The sequence below is a fragment of the Varanus komodoensis genome, unplaced genomic scaffold (assembly GCF_004798865.1).
Source record: "Varanus komodoensis strain SLA01 unplaced genomic scaffold, ASM479886v1 scaffold23, whole genome shotgun sequence".
Taxonomy (NCBI): Eukaryota; Metazoa; Chordata; class Lepidosauria; order Squamata; family Varanidae; genus Varanus; species Varanus komodoensis.
Genome location: NW_025335627.1, coordinates 14,923,183 through 14,942,859, shown reverse-complemented (window position 1 = coordinate 14,942,859; position 19,677 = coordinate 14,923,183). Strand labels below are relative to the sequence as shown.

General features: G+C 43.3%; 1 protein-coding gene across 8 annotated transcripts in view; it reads right to left on the bottom strand.

Annotated features, from left to right (window-relative positions):
• ERBB4 (erb-b2 receptor tyrosine kinase 4) overlaps positions 1-19,677 on the bottom strand; it is a 935,345-nt gene that overhangs the window by 293,410 nt on the left and 622,258 nt on the right. The window lies entirely within an intron of this gene.

The following is a 19,677-nucleotide window of genomic DNA, read 5'->3' as shown; positions in this document are numbered from 1 at the left end:
ACTGGTGTTTTTCTGGTTCTCTTAGGTTGCATGCTGCTTTTACGATCTTGCATTGTACTTTTTAATTGTGTGTGTTTTTCTAGGATTGTTTTAATTTTTATTTTCTTACTGTTAAATTGGCCTTGAGTCACTTTTTGGTTTGTTAGGTGCAAAGGCCAAATAAATCCTCCACCAAATAAATCATCGCCACCTCCACTAGCCTCATTCCATGCAGCTATGAAGCTTAGGAAAAAAGTTTACATTGGTTCCATAGGTCACAAAAGTATAAGCATACTGCATTACAATTCTGCCTTAAGATACCACTGTTTCCTACTTTTCGGTGTTGAAATAAACCTGCATTATGTTTTTTCTAAGCAGTTTAAGAGACTGTCATTTTGCATGAATAAAATGATATATTTGATAGCAAAATCAAAATATAATTCAACCTTCCCAGCATGGCATTAGTAGAAATTAAATATACGATTGTCAGGATGAATTGTTCTGCCTTTATCAGCCTGCAATGCCTTTGGTGCCCTTGTCTGACAATTCCTATTGTCATGGCCTGATTCATCCACACTCTTTTGTTAAGTAAAAATCATTTTACATTTTCTACCAGCCCTATGGTAATCTTTAGATCTCTTCTATTGATTTGAAAGTTAATTAACTAGCAGAAAATCTTACACTTCTCAGTTTCTCCCTCTTTCTCTGTTTAAAACAGAATAGGCAAACACGTTAAACTCTTGGAGCACAAACATGTATTTGAGTAAAGAAATATACCAATGCTGAATGGACACTAGCGAGTTTCTTCCTTAACAAACCCTTTTAATGCAAGTATAGTTCAATTGTTTTTATTCTGGTGAGTTAGAGTAGACCTTCAAGTATACAGTTTGCCACTTCATGGTCATTTTGCATTTCCTTTGCAACTGAAGCTAGTATGACTGTATGTTTAGAACCCAAGAGTGCATCTAGGAAGTTTATTATTAGTTTAGGGCTCATCAATGCTTTGTTACAGTCCAGAAGAATGGGGTTCTTCAGGCCATTTATTTGGCTTATTTATTTGCTGTACACGTTCTCTTATCTTCAGCAGTGCTCCCGGTGCAACTTAGGTACTTTTTATTATTATTTTTTCTATACTGTCCAATAGCTGCACAGTTCACAACAATTTTTCAAAAATACAAAAAAGAGATACAATAAAACTACTGAAACTACATTTTGCACAAGCTGCAGCTTCTGAACAATATTCAAGGGCAGCCCCAGAGTGCATTGCAGTCATCTACTTTAGAGATCACCGGACTGTGGATTACTGAAATCAGGCTCTGCTGAGATAGGGGCATAGCTGGGCCACCAGAGTGAGTAGAAGGCACTCTGCCACTGAGCCAAGTGACATACATGGATCAAGGAGCACTCCCAAACTGTGAACCTGCAACCCCACCCAAAACAGGTTGAGCACCTACCATCCGGTCAGAGAATCTAGGGTTACAATGATCTTTCCCGAAATCCAACTCTCTTCTGTTCATTGGACCTCTTTTCATCCTCAGTCCTGGCTTAGAAAGCAACTTGAGCCAAGAAGTTTGTGAACATTCATGGAACTCCAGCCTGCAACCAGCAACCTTCTTCCACAACATGTGCAGCACAAACACAAGGCATAAATTATGTGCATGGAAGAGGGATGTCTGGTAGGCACCTGATCAAACTCTTGGCATGCTCAGCACCAGGTCAGATTCATGGCCACAAGACAGCAGGCCAGAGACTGGGGAGCTGAGCAGAGCGAACAAGATGGATTCCTAACCCCAGAAGGATTCCTGACATATCCCTAAAAGGAACCACCCACCAACAGCATCTCAGCCTTGTTTGGGTTGAGCGTCAGTTTATTAGCCATCATCTACTCCATTGTCAGAGCCAGGCACCAGCTTAGCCATATCCACACTGGATGATGATGAACGGGAGCTGCATGTCATCGAGGTACTATGGCAGTGTACCCAAAACTCCTGATGACCCCACTCAGTGGTGCCACGTAGATGATGATCGGCACGGGGGATAAGACCAAGCCATAGGAACCCCATGCTAGAGCATCAAGGGAGCAGAACCACTGCAATGCTGTACGACCCACTCTCCCAGCTCGGACAGTCAGCCCAGAAGGATACCATGCTTGGTGATACTGAAAGCCACTGAAAAACCCAGGAGTATTAGCCTTCCCTCTGTCTCTCTCCTGACACAGGGGGACCACAGATGTTTCCATGCCAAAATCTAGCCTGGGCCACAACTGAAATGGAGCCAGATAATCCATCCCATCCAAGAGTGCCTGCAGCTGGCTGGCCACTATCTGCTCAAGAACCGTGCCCAGGGAGTTGTTAGGATCATCTGGGTCCAGGGAGGGCTCCTTAAGGAGCGGTCCCACTGCCACCACTCTCAGGTGGCATGGGACCACTCCCTCTCTCAAGGACCCATTAATCACCTCCCTGGCCTGGCACAGGCAGCTGTTCCTTTTCTGCAACTCTTTATTAGCAAAGAGGGACCAGGATCCTGAACAGAGCTGGTGGCATGAACCTGCCCAGGCACCTTGTCAACATCCCTAAGCAGCCATTAAAACTCATTCAATAATTTTAAAATTATAATCACCTAATGAAAACAACTATAATGTAAGATGGAAAGCTGCAGAATAGATAGATTTACCAATCTCACAATGTTCCACAAACCCTATTCAGATATTACTGGGGCAGAGAGTGATGAATGCAATGAGTTAGAACCCCAGCTTCAGAGCCCCGAGGCTCTTCTTGTGACAAGGATTATGAAGTGGGGAGACCCTTCTTCCTGTAGAGTCCATGCATAGTGCAGAGCCCTGGAAGACTGGGGTTCAGAAATGCTCCCCACCCACTGCAGAAGTTATATGCCAATGTATAAAGGCCCAGGAGGACCCATGCAACCTTGTGGGAGGGGGGCGACTAAATGTATAGGTCTGGGTGATCTCTCCATTTAACCTGAATTCAGCCTCTGGATGATCCCAGACAGCTGTTTTCTGCAGCACCACCCCTCCCCAGAATGAATGATTTGAGCTAGCCACAGAGGTGGGGGTGGAACTGCAGGCGTGCAGCTCTGCCAGCACAGTCAGGCAGCAGGGTGCCATGGTCAAAGCCATGAGTCATCAAACTATGGCCCATGGGCTGGCCCACCATGCTCCTTTATCCGGCCAGCCTCAGAGTTTTTGGACGCGCTCAGAGAAAACGGTCTCCAAGCAAGTCCAAAAGCTCTGAGCCGGCGCAGGCGTACTCACTGGGGAGATAGCTGCGATCGTGGGCATGCACCTGCAGGGAAGACAGGCGTGATCGTGGTTGTGCTCGGGGTGGGGGGAGATGGGTGCGATTGCGCCCGCCTTCCCTGCAGAAGTGTGCCCGCGATCACGCCCATCTTCCTTGCACAATCATGCTGGTGGGGAGGGATAGCCGCGATTGCAGTCATGCTCGTGCAGGGAAGACGGGTGCGATCATGATCATACTGGGGGTGGGAGGGGGAGAGCTTTACTTGTGTCTTCCCTGCACAAGCACAATCACGTCCATCTTCTCCCCGTAGCACGATCACGCCTGTATTCTCCCCCGGCACAATCGCGGACATTGTAGCTATGTCCCTTGAATATGGACATGCTCTTCCCCACTTCATCTTGGGCTTCTGCTGCAGCCCAAGCAAGCGGAGCAAACATTTTTAAAATTTTAATTATTTTTAAATTTTTAATTAATTTTTATTTTACTTATTTTACTTTATTTTAATTAATTTTAATGTGCAGTGTGCGTAGGAATTTGCTCATATTTTTTTCAAAGTATAGTCCAGCCCCCCAACAGTCCAACAGGGACAGTGAACTGGTCACCTGTTTAAAAAGTTTGAGGACCCCTAGTCAAAGTGATCAGAAGCCACTGTAAGATCGCCTTCAAGTCCATGTGAGTGAAAGGTACCTCCTTTCCTGCACTGCATGCAGGACTGCTCATGAGGAGAGGGTCCACCTTGGACCAGAATGTTAGCTTTCACAATATTTTTTCCAAGCTCACATTATCGTCCAGTTTTCCTTTGACGCTTTTTATCACCTGTCTCCAGTTTGGGATGCAACCAAACAGGACTTCAATTTTCTCAGAAACTTTCATGTTGTGTGTGGTGAAATTTCTTTACCAAACTGATCTTCCTTTATGTTAACAATGACTACAAAGAAGGTGCTGGCATCATGTGTGTATGTGTTCTCCCAGAGGTTTTGTTTCTCCTTTAGAGGTTCTGAATAGCTACTGTAGATGTACATAAGGTAGCCCTGGCCCAGTTCTGGATTTCCTGCAGAAAGTGCTATACAATCAAGTTGGCTTTATAGGAGGGATGGCAGCCAATAGATGGGAGAGCTACCATGAGAACTGGCAGGGTAGGTGCACAATAGCAAGCCAGATAAGGAGCAAGCAGGAAACAACGATGAGCACTCATATGGCCTGATGGATGAACAACCGTCCATCAAGGTTGCTGCCTGCCATTGAGAAGGCTGACCGCGAGAACAGACATGTTCTGAATGAGACAGGAGAGGAGAGACATAGCCTTGCATGGTCCCTGACCCTCTGATGAGTTGTTGGGAGAGATGAGCTGCCCAGCTAGAGACCCTGTGAAGGTCTTGTCAGCTGGTTCTCCACCAGCGGGTAGAGCCTGCAGCATTAATGGGAGGGAAGGATTAGAGAGAAGTTCCCAGTTTGGGCGCAACACTCACTCTTTACATGAGCAGAGGCTTGGTGTTCAGCTTGCTAGAGGACTTTGGAGTTGCATTGTCTTGTACCTGGGAAGTTCCAGGTAAAGTTCTGCATTATAAAAGTATATTAGAGCCTGGGGCAAAAAAGTAAGAGTCCAGTCATGAAAATGACAACTAAAAAGTAACCCTAGCATTGCAAAAATTGCTTTTGTAGATAACCATCCCAAAAATGCAGCACTGTTGTTTTCGGGGAGACAGAAAATATTTGTGGTAGTATGAAGGAAGTCTTCAGCCTGCGCTTTTGCAGACTCTTTGCTAACACTCTGTGTTCCACTAAAATTCCTCCAGTGAGCTTTCCATTCTTGTAATAGAGAGCCAATACTGCAAGCTTGCGACACAGATATTCCATACTCTGTTGTCTAGCATATACTTTCGTGGGAATGAACATAAATGTAGCAGTCAGCCCATTCCATTTATCTGCTAATCTTTCTTTCTAGATAAAGACACGCACATCGTAATTCAGGCATGCATAGATGAAAACGAGACTGACAAGGGAAATATGTATGTGTTATGAAAACAAACAAAAAGAGATACACACTGAGAGCTGGGTAAAGAAAGAGAGAGGGGATACCACTAAAGAAAAATTGGAGATAAAAACGAAAGCTGAAGTTGCACCGAGGAAAACAAAATACTTAAAACAATGAAAAATGTATTGCCATGAATAATATGAAATGGAAGGCCCACTGGTGTAGCAAGGGAGATAATCATGCACTTAAGACATTGAGGAAATCTGTACAGAATCCTTAAATTACAGGCTGTCATTGAAGAAAGGAGACCTGATATGAAGCGTGATTGACCAACAAGGGAGGAAGTGAACAGAGGTCAAGAAAGGTGTGTTGACAGCATGGAACTGACACAATGCAGTGGCTTGTTATATTTCACTGACAGGGCAGGAGTCGTGACAGGATTGCTGTAATGTGGCTATTCTGCTATGACATGGAAGGCCCTGTCTGAAGGTCAACGCAATGAGAAGAGAGAAGAGAGTGCAGGGAAGGAAGGCAGATAGATTGTGTTGGAAAGTCTTCCTTCTTGGCTCCCTCTTCCCTAAAGCAACAGATGTTGTACAATGTCTGTGCTTGGACTAGTATGTCCCACCACCTGTTTACTGGACCCTTACCCATCTTGGCTCCTTAACAAAGCCAAGCATGGGATGGGGGGCTGGATCCTGGAGGTTGTCAACGCCTCTCTGAGGGACAGCCGGGTACCTGCCCCTCTAAAGGTCCTGAAGAAGGCATCCCTGGATCCAGAGATGGCCACCAATTATAGACCGCTGGTCAACATCCCATTCCTGGGCAAGGTGTTAGAGCGGGTGGTGGTGGGACAACTCCAAGCACTCTTGGATGCAACTGATTATCTGGACCCATTTCAGTCCAGCTTCAGACTTGAGTATGGTACTGAATCTGCCTTGGTTGCCCTGTATGATGACCTGTGCAGGGAGAGAGATGGGAGTGCATCCCTGTTGGTCCTCCTGGACCTCTCAGCAGCTTTCAATACCATTGACCATGGTATCCTTCTGGATAGGCTAGTGGGATTGTGAGTAGGAGGCACTGCTTTGCAGTGGTTCTGCTCCTATCTCGATGGCTGATTCCAGAAGGTGGTGCTGGGGGACCATGGCTCTGCACCATGGCAGCTATGCCATGGAGTTCTGCAGGGATCCATTTTGTCCTCCTTGCTATTTAACATCTACATGAAACTGCTGGGAGAGGTCATTAGGAGGTGTGGGCTGCGGAATCATCAGTACGCTGATGATACCCAACTCTACCTCTCTTTTTCAACCAATCCAGGTGAGGCAGTGGCTGTACTGAACCGGTGCCTGGCCGAGGTAATGGGCTGGATGAGGGCCAATAAACTGAAACTCAATCCAGACAAGATGGAGGTCCTCTTGGTAGGTGGTTTGGGCTTCAGGGTAGGGGACCTAGACCTTGTCCTGAATGGGGTTGCACTCCCTCTTAGGGACAGGGCTCGCAGCTTGGGAGTGCTCCTTCACCCTGAGCTGTCTGGGTGAGCTCTTTCACTGGCCACCTGCTGCGGTTCTTTAACTCCTCTGTGGTAGGCTCCCTCCCTGTCTGGGCTGCTTCAAAACTTCTGGGGTCTCCAGGAAAGGTCAGAACAGCCTCATCAACTTAATAATGGGGCCACTGCTGGCTTCCTCTGAGTCATGAGCTGGATGTCCCCTCCCAAGCAAGAGAGTCCCTCCAGCACTTCTTGTAAGAGTCTTTATTCTACCCAGAAAACTCTAAGTATTCACAAGCCTCTGAGCATACACAAGATGTGTTGACCCCTCTCAGCCCCCCCCCCCCCTTCACGGAAAGCTTTGCTTATGAACCCTTCAGATTTGTCTCTGGAAGGAGAGGCACTGTAGAACCGGGTGCTCCTGCATTCTGCACTCTTCCACGTAACACATTCATAGGTCTTCCATAAATGGGCAGAGAAATACCACAGCTCAGTTGTCTGACCACTTAGGAAGAAGTTATTCCATCAGGAAAATATGGGAGTACTGTCCAGGGAAAAGTGGAACCTCTGTCTAGCAAAGAGAAATACAGATGCTAGCTATTCCTCACAAATGTAACATGAGAACCAGATATGCAAACAGGAGATACAAATCTAACATAAGACGCACACAAATATGGCTGGCAATATTTCTTATGGTCCTTATGACCAAACTGAAGTGCTTCCAGAAGTATAGGGGCTGCTGTGAGATACATCTGTCATAGTGTGGCCACTTAGAAATCTGCAAAAAGAGGACACATTTTCTGGGCCCACTGCTCACAAAACGAGCATTCCGAAGTGGATACCTCAGACTCTTGATCAGAAGTGGAAGAAGAGTTGGGGTCAGGATGCTTAGCTGTATTGCCAAGACCATCAGACCCTAGGCACGCAGAGCCTTCTTTGTCGGCACGCGAGCCGAGTCGCCCCAGCGTCGCCCCAGCAGCCAAGCATCGGATAACAGCACACATGGGGCCATGCGCATGCTTGGAAAGGAGTAGCGGTGCCAGGCGATGACATCACAAGCCGCGATTCATTAGCCGCGATTCATCCAAGCTTTCGCATGGCTGGTCAGTGCACTGCCAAGAATATATATATATATATATATATATATATATATATATATATATATTTGCCTGGACTGTCTGTGAGTCAGTTCATTTGTTTTTATTAACATTCGTTAATAACATTCGTTAATATTAGCACAAGATTTTAGCATGGAGTTTTCTTATGAAAAATTGAAATTTAATATCTAAGATTTAGCAAAGAGATGTTCTAATTAAGAGACTGAGATTCTTGTAATGTTCTGCTGTCCCCCTGGCATATTTGAATCAGCAGCATTATATTTAATTGTTTGTGAAGAATTTATGAAAACAAGAGCAAGGATATATATTTGCTTGGACTGGCTGGGATTTTAGCAGAAGCACTCACAAGGTAGGAAATGCACTCAGATGCCTTTTTGAGAGCAGGCCAAAAGCTGGTGGTCAGTGGAACCAGCATGCATACAACAGCAAAGATCACATTAATTGAGCAAAAACACACCAAATGCAAACTTTTACCTTTCAATAAAAAGCTGTTTGTATCATTGTGTTTTGTTATTGTGTTTTTCTTTTAAGACAAAAGATGTTAATGTATGAGTTGTTTTTTCTAAACTAAAACCTCAGTATTCAGGTTTCATTGTAGTTTTGACACTTTGCGATAAATAAGTGGGTTTTGGGTTGCAGTTTGGGCACTCAGTCTTTAAAAGGTTCGCCATCACTGCCCTAGGCTATCCATTCTGTACTGGATACAAACTACACACATCCACTTTATAAAGGCAGGCTATACCCGAACGCTGGAAAAAGAATACTGTCCTGCAGACAAAACTAAAACCACTAATGTCTTTCTGCAGGCTCAGAGTTTTGGAAGGATAAAATCATATTAGGTAGCAAAGTCAGAAAAGAAATGTGTGTGTGTGTAAGACAGAGAGGGGGTGGGTAGGTAGGTTTTTGCAGCACCAGAGAGAGGATAGGCCAGGACAGTGGTTGCAACATTCCGAGCAGATTGAGCTCTGGATTGAGATCAATGAAATCCCATTAATACAAGGCATTAATTCAGTTGAGGGTCTTACCTCACAAGCTTTTGATGGACTTACCACAACAAGAACATCAGAACTTGCCTCTTTCGGATCTGTGGGCACACGACTACCCAAGGGGGGCATTAACACCATAGAACCTTTCCCCCTATCGCTTCCACTTCACATGGAAGCTTATATTGTTAAGGCTGGTCTTATTAAGGACTGGAGATTGGCTGATCTGTTTTGTTTTGCTCTGTCTTGCTATCTTTGACTCTCCATTTTTGGACATTCTGTTTGCAACCTGATTAGCCTTATCCTGCTATCCTATGGTGCAAGCATGAGTCATATTCAAACAGGACAACTGCATTGTTCTTTAGTTGGCAGTCCCTCTGAAACCAGTTCAGAAAATTAGACTGCTGCAACATGCAGCTACCTGGATGCTAAGTGAGGGTGGAGAGTCTGAACATGTAATGATGTTTTTGTGACAGTTGCTCTGGCTACCTGTGCAACTCAAAATACTGGTGTTAACTCTTAAGGCCATTTATTAGTGGGTAACTTTAATGACTACCAGATATTACTCTGCTTAGAATCTGAGATCAGCACTGGGGAGTCTGCTCATGTGTTCAATGGTAACATTGGAAAGAAAAAAAACAACAACCCTGCAATGAGGGCATGTTGTCTGCATCCAAGGAGTCAAGCACAGTCAAGTCTTCTGGCCTGGAAGGCCCTGGTAGTAGCTCAGTTAACAGAAGGAGCCTCCTCTGCCTCTGAGTCTTCGTTGGAGCCAACTAGCGGCAGTGGTTGTTGAGCTTGGGAAGCATAACAGAAAATGGGATTCCTGAAGGAAGCGCAAAAACATGTTTGCCCCTTCTTCTACTCATGCTTCTTCATTGTCTCTGGAATCTGATAATAGTGCCCTTCTCTGTCATAATCAATGCAATACGGGAATGTAGGTGAGAAACTGGAAGCAAATACAGGCTCAGGTGTAATTTACTCTCTCTGGTTACTCAAGCTTTCTGGCTAGGGATGGGTAAATCTCTCAGTTTCACTTGCTCCTGCATCTGAATTTTTAAAATGTCATGCTCTTCCTCTCCCAATTATAAAGAAGTTTGTAAATGTTGGTATTAAACATGAACTAGAACAAAATGTTCACTCTTCTCTCACTACCTTGCCACAGATGGTATTAACATGGTTCTGCAAAAATTATGTAGAATGATTAAGGGATGGTGGTGAACAAATGAATGATCTGATGGATTTTCAGGCAACATTCTTTACCCTCTGCTTTCCTTTAGTAGTTTTTGAGATACATTAAGTGAAACTTATTAGGGGAGATGAAAACTACCAACCCATCTACTCATCCAAACCTGTGTAGTACAAAGTCAATGGGATTGTCAGTCAATTTGCATATCCTTTTTCCCCACACCATATGCCCTGTGAAGGGGTGCCCTGGCACTGGTCTGGCAATCAAAGATTCCAGCACTCTGACACGGAAGACTTGGGATCCGTGAGATCCTTTTAACCCACCATGCCAAATCCCTTGGCATAAGCTTAATGGCTTCAGAAATCATACAGCTGATACAGGTATCACAATTTTGCTATAGGTTCTTGAAAAAGCCAGCATACAAAAAGCTTTACTTGCCTGAGCAGTGCTGTTTAAATTACCAGTCGGGTTTGAAACAGGGCACACCTGTAATATGTTATGCACATCAGCAGGCAAAAGCCACCTGAAGTTGTAGAACAGGCCTTCCTCTTAAATGTATGGCCAGCAAATGCCCTTCTCCCTTTGCGCTCTTATCTCAGCTATGGTGTAATTGATGGGATGTGATTGTTCACAATCTCAGCTAAACTCCTACTGAGCATTGTTTTAAAGTACACTAGTACGCGGTTTACCTGTTCATGAAATGGCTGGAGGGCATTTTACAAACGTGGACATTGGTGTTCACAGTAATATGACTTTTGCCAGCCAGCATCCTGAAGCTGCTTATGAACAGGGTCATATAAGGCTTGAGCCACATCATATGGAGAATGCAGAGCTCTAGTCCAAAGCAGGCGCTCTTTGATCCCTTCTCTCTATGATATGGAAGACTGCAAAATGTGATGAATTGGCTTGTCGCTCCATGGAGACCTTCAGTCTACTCAAGAGAGGCAGAAAGGTGGGGTGGATTGGAGGTGTGCACAAAAGCCCTGCACCTTTTCAAGAGTTTGCTCATGGGCAGACTTTACCTTGCCAGCACCTCCTGCGTGCAAGCTGTGATCAAAGCTCTGGCATTCCTGAGCCTCTGGGGCTGTGCATGGGACATAACATGTTGGCAAAGTGCACATGAACAACTGTGCATTTTTAAAATGGTTAATCAGTGGGAGAAGACTGCACACTTTTGATTGTACACCCATGTAGATATGGAAATACTTTACTACTTCCATGCAGAAACAACAAAGAAAAGTTTGCCATCTAATATAGATTCCAGTCAGACCAAACTTCTAGCTGGAACTCGGAGAATGTTTGCAAGCCTGGGTTTTGCTGATTTTCACATGCATAGCCCTGATTAGGAGCCTTGCTTTATCAGGCTTCCTGATCACGGAGTCTAACCACACTTACAGCCTGAGAGCCTAGCACTAGGAGCACAAAGGCCTTGGCTGAAGTCTGAGTGCTTGGAAGACACTGGACTGGTAGGTTTCTGCCCCGCCAGTGCTAGAGATGTGTTGACACTGGGATCTTGAGGGATTTCCTGCCTGCTTTTGATCCAGTGATCAGAAGTGAGCTGGGTTAGGTCCCCCCACCCAACTTCTCTCTCTAGGGCTGAAGTTTGTGCATTACTTTTAAAAATACTAAGTAAATGTGTGCAAATGTATACAATTTGCACAAATCAAGGTATTTTGTGCATTTTGCACAAATAGGCACCCCCCCCCCAAAAAAAACAATTTGGGCAAATTTGCCAATTTTATGTACATTTTCTTAGCATTTTTCAAATGCTCACATCATAGCTATTGGAATTAAAAGACTGACTTGGCTCAGTTCACATTATAATGAATTGGCACCAGTCCAGGGCTGACAAACTAGAATCTGGGGAGCAGAAAATGGGGGGGGGGCACCCTGCTCCACACTTCACAGGCCACTGCTTCTAAAGGGCCAGGAAACTCTAGCCTCAGCAACATTCCACTTCATGTTCTGTGGCATCATAAATGAGAAGAGACAAAATCGTTGCTATTGCCAGCAGCCATATGCTTGATGTAATGTGGTATCCGGGCCTCAGTGAATACTTGGAATAGTTATCAACCCCGAAACTGAACCATCTACCTGTAATTTCTCCACTAGCCCGTAGATTGCACATTTGCACAACAGCCTAAACCCAACAAGCAGTGGGAGTGGCCCACCTAGGCAGCACCCCATGTGCATGTATGACCAATAACATGGGATCTTTCAAATCTAAAGACTGTGTGTGCCAGCGATGCACACAGCATCTCAATTGAAAGCAGTATTTCAGCTTTCATAAGGTAGGGCAGAAACACATCTCCAAACCCTACAAGAACTAGACTTGAAAACTTAGAAAATCCAGCTATTTTGCAGACAGGTACTAGAAAACATGCACTATTTTTCAGAGGCTGAAATCCTTCTTCAGTCAGGCATTTATATGAAGTGGTACTTCAAAGCTCAGAGAACCATTTCCACCCTTTTCTGCTTTCTAACATAAAATGCTTTCATGGGGCCACTAAATCCCATGTCTGAAATGCCAGAACATTGCAGGTCTACTTTCTGCCTTACTTTTCCCTCTCCTTATTCTCTAGCATTTGGCAAAAATGGATTTAAACCCCCCACCCCCTCCAAAAAAACCCAAATATTGATGTTGCTGCATTCGCCCCTTGAGTGCCCATACTTTCAACTGCCATTTTTCTAAAGCAAATTATACCTCCAATTCATATTCATTAATTGCAGGAAATGAAAATAAGTGCATATCTTAAAAATTGTTAACAACTTGAGGGGGCACTCTAGCTCTCCACTAGGCATTGATTTGATACAAGTCCCCGCTGAGAAAATACTTGTGGTGGTTATTTTGTAAGCATTTGAGGATTTTACATACAAAAGGAGGTTTCCTTACTCATGCCTTTGTTTTGTGAAAGAACAGATTCTGTGAATAGCATTGTTCGCTGGCACCTGTCACAATCATTGGGGTCTCTGTAGGGACCACCTGTCTGTGAAAATGCTTGTTCTGTACTCTCTAAGCATACATTTAAAATGTTAATTGAATGCACCTTAATAAAAGGATATAATTTAACCCTAACTCTACAGTAACAATGTGTTCACCATCTACTGTTCCAATTGTCACTTCCGTGGCAAGTAGTTTGCAATTTAGAGTTGCATTAGAAATGATATATTAGGTAAAAGTTGACTTTTAAAATGGGGATTAGTCACACTTTATTTTCTGTCAGCCAACATGAGGAAATGCACTGTTGTTCTGTTCCACTGCTGATTTGTTTGACTAGGATCAAGTGCTGTTCTCCTAAATTGAATAGGCTGTAGATAAGTAACAGGCTTCAGCCAAGGAAACCTATTTTATGCCACCACTGCAGAGAAATATAAAAGCGCAGGAACAAGGGCTATTGCACATTCACTTCCCTATAGGTTTATGTGAGGGAGGGTAGTCAAGTAACTATTGTACCCAACTATATCTCAGAGTTAAAAAACCAACTCACCCAGGAGTTAACTTTGTATTTTTGTTGTAGCCACTTGCATAAATCACCCTAAAAAACTCCCCAAAGATCTACTAAAAACAAGAATGGGACAACAATGACATTGTTGCCGAATTTTTTGGGAATGGGGAGCCACTGCCTTAGGTAACGCTGCAAAGAGCACCCTAACAAACTACTGCTATCTTCCCTTTATCCCAGTGGAGGTCATAGCGCCCCCATCTTTGCCAGCCCATGAGCCTCCCATTCTGCCATTTGTTCCACCATCAGGAATGTCCAGTTCACAAAGTGATAACACAGGGCCAGTTCAGCCTGCTTCTCCCCAAACCGAAGTAGCCTACAATCTTCTGACACATACCCACCAAAGAGTGAGTGATGGTACAAAGATGAGCCACCTTCATGTCCAAACAGAAGATGAAGTGGCATTTCAGCCAACCCCACCAAACTCAGCATCCTATATAGCATCCCACTTATCCTTCCCTCTCCCTAAGGGACCATGTTATCAAAGCTGACCATCCTCTTAATGGTCTCCTTGATTTCTGGTCACATGAGACAGCCTACTTACATCACACAAGTCAGAACATGGATAACAGAAACGGAACTTGGTGGTGGTGTGGTGGGCAGGGGGATTGTATCAGACAACAGACTTCAGGATAATTATTAATCATAAATGGGGGCTAATTACACCCAATATACTATTACTTAAAACAAAACAAAAAAAACTAAAGAAAAGGAACTTCAGGATAAGGAACAAGCTGAATTAAAAAATTAACACTGCAATCTTCTACTTGGAAGTATGACCCACTGAGTTAATGAGGCTTACTCCCAGGCAGGTGGATGTTTCTTTTACTACCATGTCCACCCTGCAGGGAAAAGTGAGAAGGAATAAACTATCCTAAGCTTAAGAAACACGTACAGCTGGGAAAGAAAGATAAGAAACAGCTGGAAACAATAGGGAAGAACTGGATGTTATGGGAACTCTGAGGGAAAGTGACTGCATCGTACCTAAATGTTGATTCAAAGGGAAACAAAAGCAGAGTGTAGTCAAACACATACCTTGTATTTTAGGATGCCAATTTTAATAACTCAGAATAATGATAAATAAGATCCAATGGGGAGTGACCCTAATGAGAAGAGGAGTCCAAGCTGGATAGGATATTTTTAAAGGTCCAATTACAAAAAATTCCAACAAGAAAAAAGGTGGAAGACCATAGAAGAAGCCAGTGTAATTTCAAAAAGACTTAGAGAAGACCTGAAGACAAAAAAGGACATGCTTAGGAAATTGAAGGAACACAAGACTTCAAAGGAAGAGTACAGGAAGATGACACAAAATTGCAGGGGTGGTATCGGGAAGGCTGAAGCTGAGAATGAGCTGAGGTGAGTGAGAAAAGCTAAAAGCAACAAAACAGGCTCCTTCAGATATGTAAAAGAAAAAGGAAAGAAATGGTGGTTCAACTAAATGAGAATGGCAAGAGGATAACAGATGACAAAGAAAAGGTAGAAGTGCTTGATTCCTACTTCTTCTCTGTAAAGAAGGGCCATGACCTCCCTGGCAAAGGTGAAGTACAAGCTGAAGGGGTAGGATTGCATCTTGAGACTGACAGGAAAATGGTCAAGGAGTACCTCAGGACCTGACGGACTTCATTCTAGGATAATAAATAACATTAAATAATAATAAAGGAACAGGCAAACGAACTCTCAGAACCATTCTCAGAACTACTTCATGAGAAATCATGAAGTGTCATAAGACTGGAGGAGGATCAATGCTGTCCTTGCCTTCCAAAAGGGGAAAGAGAAGGGCCCTGGGAACTACAGACCATCCATCTTACATCAAACCTGGTAAAGCAGTCAGTCTGCAAGCACCTTGGAAACCATGCAGTGATTACTGGAAGCCAACATGCATTTGTCAAGAACAAAGCATGACTGACTAACCTGCTCTCATTTTTTGATCTGGTAACCTCTCTGGTGGACTGCAGGAATGCTGTGGACATACTATATCTGGACTTCAGCAAAATGTTTGATAAAATGCCCCATAATTTCCCGATTAGCAAACTAACTAAAAATCAGCTAGACTGAACAATTATCAGATGGATTCACAGCTGGCTACAAAATTGACCTCAAAGAGTATTTCTCAATGGCATCTTCTCCAAGTAGGAAGAGGTAATGAGTGAAGTATGGCAGGTTCAGTGCTCTTCAACATTTTTATTAATGATATGGATGAGGATGTATAGGGAATTCTTACCAAATTTGTAGATAAGACAAAATTTGGTGGGATAGCTGATGCCTTGGAAGGCAGAAATACAATTCAGAGTGTTCTTGGGAGGTTGCTGCTCTGGGCCAAAAACTACAGAATGAAACTTAACAGAGACAAATGCCAAGTTCTGCACCTAGGAAAAATAAACCAAACACACAGTTACAAGATGGGGATGCTTGGCTCAAGCATACTTCAGGTAAGAAGGATCTTGTAGATCACAAGCTGAATATGAGTAAATAATGTGATGTTGATGTAAAAGAAATTGCTATTTCAGGGTGCATTAAATAGAAATATCACTTCCAAATCATGCAAAGTACTGGGTCACTTCCCCTGGTTAGGACTCCTCATGTGTACTGTATCCAGTTCTGGACATCAGAGAGCAGCCAAACTGGAAAAACTTCAGAGGGTGTAACAAAGGCGATCAGGAGACTGTAAACAAAGCCCTGTGAGGAGAGACTGGAAGAACTGGGCATTTTTAGCCTTGAAGGCAGGTCTGAGGTGAGATATGATAGCAGTCTCTAAGTATTTGAAATGTTGTCACACAGAGGGGCCGGGATCTCTTCTCAATCATCCAAGAGCACAAGACATGGAATGAGGGACTCAGATTACAGGACACCCGGGTTCTGGCTGTTAGTGCAATACAACAATGGAACCAGATGCCAGGGGTGGTTGTGGGTTCCCCCACACTCAAGGCATGCAAGATGCAGCAGTTAGGGATGCTTTATCTTGGAGTCCTGCCTTGAGCAGGGGGTTGAACCCAATGGTTTTACTGGTCCCAACTCTACTATTCTTCTAGTGAGTCTAAGAAACTGAAGTGTAGAAGAAGGAATGGAGAGAAGGAATAAGAAAAGAGGAATCAGAGTAAGAACCAAGACTAAAAGAAGGGACCAAAAACATTCTTCTGCTTGTCAATATAGCTAAGCTCTTTGCCAATGGAAAACCAAATAACAATGACCAAGGAAAGCTTCAAAAGACAGCCTTTTAAACTCTCAACTAGTCATTGAGGATCACTGAAGGGTCATTCTGGCCCAAAGTCATTTCTGGCTACTTTGCAGGGAGGTCTCCTTTGCTCAGGAAGCACTAGAGACAGTCTGAAGTGACCTGTTCAGCGTAAATCCCTAATATATGTGACTTCAGTTTGGGAGCTTCTGCTCTTCAGCAGTGAACATCCAGAGGTTCTACAGAATCAAAGAGAATGATTGGTGTTCACTATCTTAGAGGCTTAGCCTGCTCACTTTGATAGAGATGTCTCAACATTAACCATTGATTTGGGTAATCAGGAGGAACTGAAATTGGGATGTCAAGCTCTAAAGGCAAGATTATCACAAATACTGCAAGTAAGTTAAGATCATATGTTCCATTGATTTTCAATGGGTTGTGTACTGCTAAACCACTTAGGAGCTTTTGGAAATCCAATATGGCCATTAACTGACTATAATAACATTGAGCTCTTTTATACAGAGTGGCATTGCCTCTTTTTCTTCCCCTGTTCTCTATTGCCCTTTCACTGAAACATAGACTTTTTGTACGTTGCTTATGATATAGCCATGAAGAAGCATTTTCCTGCAGTCCAAGTGCTAGACCTGGTAATTATCTGAGGACAGGGAAAAGAGAAGAACCCCCATAATAAACCCTATTTACATATTGGTTTGCATTATTGCAGTCTTCATAACTGCCCTGTTTAGTTGGTTGTTACTAGTTTTTGCCTGCTCTTGGATGCATACTTCAACATGGTGAGCAGATTTGAGAGTGTCAAACAAGTTAAGAACAATGCTAGCCGGAGGCCAGGTTCTCTCCCTAGGCTGCTCTGCTAGCAGGGTCGCCCAAGGCAGAACAGTGTAGGATGCATGCATCTTCATGAGTAAAAGTCACATCAGCAAAAAGAGAATGGATCGTATTAATGGTGATGGGGCCAGAGAAACTTCTCAAAGGTAGCTAGTGGGCAACAGCAGTACCTGAAGATGACACTGGTGGAGCATCTTTTGCAGACAATGGCAATGATAATGCTGACTAGAATTGTGCAGGAGGAGGATGTGGTAAACCACTCCAGAACTTTCTCACTTTGGAAATCCTATGAATCCAAAATAAAGCAAAAGATTGTTCCAGAAGATGAGACCCCCCCCCCCCCATGTTGGAAGTCACTTTATGAGCTACTGGGGAAGAGCAAATTCTGGTAGTGCTGTCACTAATGATGCTACTAGATCAAAACTGAAAGGACGCCTAATAGTTGATATGCACAGAGGTGAAAGAAATATCCAATGCTATACAACACATTCAACTGGGACATGGCACATGAGAAGTATGAATCAAGGTAAACTGGAAGTTGTAAAGCAATAAATGGTAAGAATGAACATAGCAGTACTTGGTGTGAGTGAACTAAAGTGGACTGAAATGGGACATTTCCACTCAGACAAACACAAAGTGTCTCACTCTGGAAATGACAAACTCAGAAGAAATGGAGTGAGTTTGCCTCAAATACAGAAGCAAGATGTAGTACAGGCAGTAAGGGGCTACCATGCAAATTCAACTGAATGATAGCAATCAAAATTAGTTGAAAACCTACCAACATTGATGGAAAAACTATCAACAGAGTCAAACTAAAAAAGGTCACCAACAGAAACATGGTGCCAAAATATAACTTAAGTAACATCCCCGAAGAATTTAAAGTCTATCTAAAGAACAGATTTTCATTGCTCAACTTAATTGACCACAAATCAGAAGGACTGTGGATTGAGACTGGAGAAAATATTAGAGAAGAATGTCAAAAGACAATTCCTGTCATAACAAGAAAGAAAAAATCTAGATAGATGACAGAATACAGTGGCTAAGGACAGGGGAGAAGCAAAAGGTGGCAAAAATAGGATCAGTATCATGAATGCAACTTCTCAGTGACTATCACGTAGAGACAAAAAGAATTATTGCAATGATCAGTGCAAAAAATAGAAAAGAGGGACAAAAGAGGAAAAACAAGAGACCTCTTCCAGAAGATCCAATAGAAATTCAAAGACTGCTTCAAGAGGATTTGGAGTGCCTTGCAAAATGACCTTATTAGGATAGAATTTGGGAAGGGATGGAGAACAATACAACAAAAAAGGTTGGCATCCATTTGTAAGATACTATAAACCACAATTGCAATAGAATGTGCCTTTGAAATGTGATGTTTCTGATGCATTTGCATCTTAGAGATGCTTGAGGAATTCAGCCTTTGTGAATTCCCATGTAATGTAAATTGACATGATCTGTACCTCCTGGACTAATGTGAGGATCAAAGTATTTCTTGGAATTTTTCAGTGCAATTCTCAGGTCAAAATACTTCCTCAAATGCATTGTAGAAAGTATATTTTTAGCCAAAATGTATTTGAAAGTGCAGTCTGTGAGAAAATATGTTAAAAGTAGAGATTTAACTATGTATTTAAACATCCATTTCTGTGCAGAGTCCTCCCCACATCCAAATTTGCAGATTAATGCTGAAATGGGACAGGATGGAGTGAACACATGCAAAATTAACACAAACTGGAAATGGACTGAGCCACCCATCCCAACTCATAATTAGGTAATAGATATTCTTATCTTAGAATATTCTTAACCCATCTCTGGAAGATCCAATTCCAAATTACTTTTGTCCTTCCAGATTCATTTAGGGTGCAATCCAATAAAGCAACCACAGCCTTCTAAAGTAGAGGCTCATGTGCTCCTTCAGCCCTGCAAAGCACTTAGATATCCATTTTGGCTCTCTAAGTGTGGTGCCTTAAAGAAGGAGGGAAGGAGATTAAGGAACCACCAGGATGCCTCATATTGTGGCAGCACTGACCTTTGCCCTTCAGAACACCCCCTTCTCCAAGGTCACTGTTAGCAGCTGGATGATATGAGCAGCCAAAACATTTCTTTCTAGCTGCTGCAACTTTCTGACCTTGTACCTGAGTCTCTGAAGCACCCTATGGCTGCCTAGATAGT